Here is a 7,689-nt window from a genome sequence, read left to right as displayed (position 1 = left end):
CATATTGGATCCCAGTTTGGCTTTTGATACTTACCTCCCGTGATGTCTTCCACGTGAAACACTTGGTGGCTAGACCTTAAAGCTCGTTCACTATTTTTCATGGCCCTGTTGGAAGATTTAGATATGGGTGTGCCACCACTTATGGAATATATCACATTTCCCTGGCGTTGGTTACGATTACCCCTTGGAGGGTGAAGGAGGAATTGATCAATTTTTCCTTCACGTGCCAAAGCTTCAATACGATCACGAAGGGTGATACACTTCTCGCCGTCATAGCCGTTATGCTCGTGGTAGCAGCAAAACGTGCCCGTGTTCTTCGTGGGCTTGTAATCCGGGTGCCTCGGCTTTGGCTTCGGTATCAAGTGTGCTATGCTGGGGTAAATGGCCACGCATGTGCCGTTCAAACGTGTGTATGCCTCATACCTCGGGGTAGGGGTTGTCCTGACACGTGCTTGACCCACTGTGTTAACTGCTTGGGGTCGGGGATTATCATGGCGATACCCTTGGTTTTCGCGGTAGTGTCCCTTACTCCTTTTACTAAAATGAGACTGGTGAGGATGGAAATCTTTCCTTTTGCCCTGAGATTGATATGTCTGTTAACTTGGCAAAGTATTAAGTAAGGCAGGGGGAGGCACCGTTGCCGTTTGGAAGGTCGAGGTCTTCTCATTTGGTTAGATCTGGCTTTCACTCCCTACTTGCTGATAATAGGTGGTTGTGGGGGGTTTCCCTTGATATGTCCTTGCCTCGGCGGAGGCATGGTTGTAAGCCTGTGCCATCACCTCAGAGTAAGTCTTCCAAGTGTTGGCATTGATCATGTACTTGAATAAACAATCACGTAGGCCTGCCGTGAAGGCCTTGAGGGTGGTCTTGTCATCTGCCTCAGCACAGCGAGAATACTTATTGCTGAAACGACCGGCATACTTTCGTAGTGACTCGTCCAGCTTTTGACGAATAATGTACAAGTCATTTGCAGAATGCAAGTGATCGGTCTGGAATATGTGTTAAGAGATAAACAATTTCCTTAGTTCCTCAAATGAGTCTACTGTCTCAGGTGGAAGATGGTAATACCAGTTTAGAGCTCCGCCATAGAGCTCCGCCAGAGAGGGTGGAGGGGAAGAGAAGACATCGTTCTTCGTCGATGTGCATCCGATATGCCATGGTGGACTCAAAGAGGTTAAGGTGTTCAATTGGGTCTTCCCTTTCAGTATAGAGTTGTAAACCAAGCTTTTGTTTTGTCTTTGCTTGAAGGGGGTGTCGAGGATCCTCCTTGTGAAAGGGCCAGGCTTGGGTTGGTTCCAGTCAGGTATCTCGGCCTGACGTTCGGCCTTCAACTTGTTTACTTCCTTAAGGAGCTGTACGATAAGGGGGTCCTGAGTGGAGTCATATACCACTCAGATTTTCTTTCGTAAGTCTTCATCGCCTCTTGGAAGTAGAAAAGTTTGAGCAAAGGCGTGTGATTTTTCCTTGGACTCGCCGTACTGACTTTTAGGGCGAGTCTGTCGGAATACCTCAGAGTCCCATGTACCTTCATGTTCCTCTGGGACCTGTCGTTCATTCCCTAGATTGGCAGCTGGCCTGGGTCGTGGGAGGGGATCGAGTCTTTCAAAAACCCTTGGGTCATTGATCTTCGAGCATATATGGAGGGGATTCTCTCGACGTTGCTTTAGGAAGTCTCGGCAGCCACGATAAACGGCTTTCGATCCTTCCAACCCTTCTGCAAAGCGGTGTCTTCCTCTACTTCTTCTGCTTCGGGTCGAAGCAGCTGGGTTGAGAGAAGTCTCATGTTGATCAATGTTTTGATGATTAGCTCACTCCTCATCAGGGATACCCATGTCGAATAAAGGTGACCCTCCGTGTTGGGGGGCACCCAAGTGATGATTGATGTCCACAGGGGTAACGAGCTCGCATGTTTGAGTACGCCTAGTTTCGTGGAGCGTCTCAAAGAGCTTCTCATACTGCTCCTGGAAGACCTCATTCTTCATTGCTATCTTGTTGTTTTGAGCTTCTAGCTCATCGACTTTAGCTTGAAGAGCAACCCTCTTTCCTTCCTTCTTTCGTTGCTTCGCACTAGGTGCAAGATGGGTGTCATTCTGTGTGCTGTGGCTTCCTTCGCTCCCCATGTTGGAGAGGTATGCCTGGTCAAAAGAGAGTATACGAATGGTGGAAACCAGCTTGACAAAGTTGAAGAGAGTGGGAATAAGTGTCGTTCCCACATACGGCGCCAAATGTTGATGCACAAAATCAACGAGGACTTTGGTACAACATAAAGTGTTAAGTTTGTGACCTTCGCTAGATTGCTCCGGCCACTGGTGTGGATAAGTATGTAAATGGATAGAGACAGGGAAGCAAACACAAGAAGTACGTGGTTCATCCAAATTGGCTACGTCCACGGAGTAGAGGAGTTCTCATTAATTGTGAAGGGTATACACAAGTACATAGGTTCAAGCTCTCCTTTAGTGAGTACAAGTGAATGATTTAGTACAAATGACATTAGGAAATATTGTGAGATAATGATCTCTATTTATAGAAGAGAGTTTCTAGTTTCATTCTGACATTGACACGTGTCGTGTTGTGATTGGCTTCTGATGTTGACACGTGTCGCGCTATGATTGGCTTCTGATGTCGACACGTGTCACGCTGTGATTGGCCTCCTGGTTGGAGAGAAACTCTTCTGGGTCCTTGACGGTATAACGTTGACCGGTGCTTAGTAGTTTCAGGATTGGTCAAGTATGGTACAAACAAACCTCATAGAAACTCTATGTGGTACTAAGTCACTCATGTATCTTACCATGCAATGTATAAAGTGTAAAATATTGTACTAATTCATTATATATAAATGATTATGGTGTGTTTAAACTTCTTTCATTAATTACTACATATTTTCTACACTCACAATGTTTGCCAGCTCGCTATATAATCAACTTAAATCAATTAAATCCATCATGCAATGCATTTCCTTCCAATTTTTTGTGATAAACTAATAGATAATTGACTAAATAAACAACTTGCAAAGTTTCAATAAAAATTTCCAAGTTTTTCTTACAATTTCCGTGGTTTTTATTTATTTTTATCGATATCGATAATATCCCGATATTTCCATCGAAATTTCTGTGTTTTTGGACTACCGATATTTCTGATATCATCGATATTTTATACCTTGCTTCAAATGATCTTTAACTATTGGGCTAAAATAAGACCTAGGAACCAAATATATCTTTGGGCTAAACTCCCCTAAAAAATTAAGTCCGGCTTAAATAATTCTAGATCCATCAAACTATCATATTTTAAAACATTTTATTTATAATTCAACTGCTGTGATCAAATGAGATTAAATTGAATGACAAAAAAGGATTGATAGTCCAAAATTAAATCTACTGTCTAAATTAATTGTAAATGATTTCTTTTTAATTACTTATTAGAATTTAAAATATTCATAAAAATAAATTAAGAAATCTACATAAATTTTAATTTCAAAAAAGTTAGGCTAAAATCATTATTTAATAATCTTATGTTAAAATTTTAAGCCATAACCATTAGATGAGAAAAACAGTTTCTGGGTTTTGACTTTAGAATTTTCTAGCTTAAATTTTTAAGCTTTATCCTCAAGGGTTGGAGATGGTCTAAGAGAAAAAGGTAAGTTAAGCCTCACAAAGAGTTAGTAATGATGTGGTTCAAATTCTTATTTGGCGAGGATTGAACCTAAGAATTCTCATTTATAAGTAAAGAAAAATATCACTAGACTATAATACTAAGTGGCAACTGGGCGTTGCATATAAGTGACGGCGCAAGCCTCAGAGCATCCTCATGGGGGTTTTATCCTCCATGAAGTGAGTTGGAAAATGGAGCTAGGTCCGGGCTAGCAACTTCATTCCCCAAGTAGCAAAAAATTAGGCTACATCCAGCACCAAAAAGCAATGGGTCCCATAAGAAAAGTAGCTACCCATATGAGCCAAATTTTTCCACTCCCCCCCCCCCTTGCAAATATACTCATACTCTCTTTTGTTCCAAAGGTCCTCCTCCATTTTGTTTGTACGTTTAATGCTTGAGATATAAAATGATATAAGATGTTCTACGTCTAAAAGGGTTTACTTTTCTTAATTTCCAAATAAAAACGCATTGCATATTAAAATGACATTGGAAGTTTAGAGACCTAAACCGAAAACATAAACAAACAACATACCTAAATTGAAAGGCATTACAATTTAGTCATTAGATGAAATCTTATCTTGTCTGATTTTAGAGAAACAAACTAACGAATAAGATTGAAATATGAAAAACTAATCTAACGGTTCATAAGTGATGAAATCTAACTTTGCCAGAATTTGGCTTTTTCAAGGTTGAAATGTTCCCAAATTCTTTTTGAGATAACACGTCCAAAAATCCACTTAAGAAAGGTTAATACAAAAAAAAAAAATTGTCACAGAATCAAATTACTACATAATTAAATATACATAGCCCCGTATAGAGCTCGAAAGTAAATGGCCTCTCATTGGGGGGGGGGGGGATTCATTTATAGAGCCCCAAAGATACCTCAAAGCTCTAAAATTGGCTATATCCACCACTTTTCTAGCCTCATGTAAAGCCCTCACTGAGGATGCTCTAACAGACGCGACTTGGAGAAAAGTGGCAGCGCAAAATGTTGGCAACATGGCCTAGCCCCACATCTAGGCCACTTACTTTGCTCGGTTTAAGAAGGCTCTATAATGAACACGTGAAGGGACAATGTGATATGGCACCATGTGTATAATGATTTGATATAATTATCATATTTTATAGTGTGGGTAAAACAACATCGATTGACTAACATATTACATATTCTACTCACTGAGCAACGGTGATTGTTGCTCACCCCTCACCTTTTATTTTACAGATGAGTTTTTTGGCAAGACAGGTGATAGATGGCTGAGTTTGTGTTAGACGAGAGATTTAAGAGTTTTCTTTATTTTTGTGTACACCTTGTAAAATATTTGATTTTTTTATAAGAGAAGGTCAATTTTCGTATTTATTTTTATTTTTACTCACGCACTGGGTGCATGATTTATTTTTCCACCAACCTCAAGTCCCGAGTGTGACAATGGTATCAGAGCCCAGTTATTAGACACTTTTGGGAAACTATGGAGCCATTTAGGTTGAATTGAATTCAGCTAGCGAATAGAATTTTAAGAGTCTATGAATAAGGTTTAATAAATTTCGAAGATTTTAAATTTTTTTAAGGAGGGTAGATTGTAAGACCCTGTATTTTAAAGGGAATTGTTATTAGCATTCCAAAAATCTCATTCTACACTTCAAACTTTCTATATTAGAAAAGAAAAATACACTTGTGAGGAGTGTAGAATGAGATTTTTAAAGTGCCAATAACACTTCCCATTTTAAATTATATTTATTTACTTACGAGAAGTTTTGTGATATTTTACAAACTTGTATTAGTCACACTTAGGGATGGGCGAAAACCCATCGGTTATGGGTTACCCGCCCACTTAAATTTCACGGTTACGGTTATGGGTAACCGTTTAAATAATTAAATGGTTATGGGTATAACTGTTTATCCGTGAAATTTAAATGGATGGTTATGTGTATTAACCGTGGTTATAAATGGGTACCCGTTTATTTTAATATATGTGAAATAAAAAATAAAAACCCTAAACCGTTTATTTTAATAAAAGCACTTTTATTAAAAGTGATTATGAACATAAGTGAGTTTTGGACGAGTTGTGGAAACTTAATTATAAAAGTGAGCAACTGATCATTTGTGTTTATAATTTTTCTGAAAAGTTCAAGAACTGTATGTGTACATGAGAGGGACAGAGGCATGTGTGTTTTGATCCAAAACTTTCCCGAGAAAGAGGGAGATAGGTACAAGGTAATCTACAACTTCTACTTCGGAGACTATGGCCATATTTCAGTTCAGTGGGCTTATCCGACATACGAATTCGACATACGAGGACACTTATATGGCCGTGACTGGAGAAGATAGACTCCAATCAATCTCACTTGCTACACTCTTGTGCTTTATGTATAGATACAGAATATATGCATATATATATACACTATGGTCCCTTACCAATCCCTTCAAATTAACTTTACCAACTAATAAATTGGTAAACGGTAAAAAAGAAGAAGGGGCAAATGGGTAAAAAAATGGCTCAATGGATAAATGGGTAAACGGTTACAGTTAAATAGGTATGTGGTTATAAATATGGTTAACCGTTTATAAACGGTTATGGGTATGGGTATAACCGTTTAGGCAATTACCTAACGGGTAAACGATTATGCGGATATAAGTATAAACGGTTATGCGTAAATAACCGCGGTTATCCATCCGCCATAACCATTGCTCATTCCTTGTCACACTTAGCCTTGCATGACACCTATATAACTTAATTTGGTCTCACTATTAGTAATTTAGTATGTAATAATCCATTTAAGTGCGTGTCAATTGTTCCCTCATCTTATTTGCATGCATATCAGCTCACTACTGCCTACAAATTATGTCCAGCACTATCCCTTCCCAAGTGTCATGTCCTCAAGTCTTTGCTTTAGCCATTAGACACATCTAGTGCTTATTCACCAACATGGCCGACCTTTGTATTCATATCAGCTCACTACTAGAAATTTTGGCTTTACCGACAAAATTAGTTTGTCGCCAAAAGTTAAAATTTGTCGGCAAAGAGTCTTTTCCGACAAAAAATTTCGTCGGCCATTTTGTCGTGCAAGCACTTTGCCGACGCATTTTGGTATTTCGTCGACTAAGGTTCAACTTTTCCCAACAAACTCCTTTTTGTCGGCATTTACATCTTCCCCGACAAATATTTTCATCGATAGAGGCTATTTAAGCCGACAAATAATACTTTTCAACCAACAAAATGTGTTTGTCACCATGGATATTTTGTCAGCAAAGTCTTCTATCTCCCAACAAAATTAATTTCATCATGAAGACAATTAATTTATAAAAAAAATAAAATAAATGCTTTTATGCTTAGCTACTACATATGCACATCAAAATACAAGACACAAAAATCAAAATACAATACACAAAAATTGTAAAAAATAATACTTTATTTGATAGGTTTGGAACGCATATCTAGAGTACTTATACAAAAGCATATCACATAATAAAATTATCCTACTGTCATTCCTCAAAATTGGCTGCCACGTAACATCACAACACATCTTGCATCTTGCCCCTGCATAATCACAACCATCTAGCAATAGCACTTGCACAATCACAATCATGTTGCACCTGCAGCATACTAGAGAGCAAAGAACCTGTAACAAAATACCCAACAGGGAAGATTAATAGCTATATCACATATGACACAACTTCCTAGCCAACAAACACATTGCCAATATACTAAGAAAAGTACTGTCTACAGTTAATAATATCTTTGATGTGTATAATTTGAAGATCATTTCAAGTTACTAGTCATCAATTACCCAGATGAATCTTCACTTATTCCACCAAAACCTTATAAATCCTTTCATGCAGTTGTAGCTCATATTGACAATCCTAAATGTGAACCATCCACTATATGTAAAATTCAAAATGTATATGGCATAGCTATTTGTGATGAAGTTAAATAAAGATAAATTTATTGAATGACTACTGTTAATGTACAAAACTGGACGTCTTGGAACAACGTAAATTCGACCGTGAATCTGCAAGAAATGTAAATAACACAAGATGTATCG

This window comes from Malus sylvestris, chromosome 13 (genome assembly GCF_916048215.2).
Source record: "Malus sylvestris chromosome 13, drMalSylv7.2, whole genome shotgun sequence".
Lineage (NCBI taxonomy): Eukaryota > Viridiplantae > Streptophyta > Magnoliopsida > Rosales > Rosaceae > Malus > Malus sylvestris.
This window is presented reverse-complemented; position numbering follows the sequence as displayed.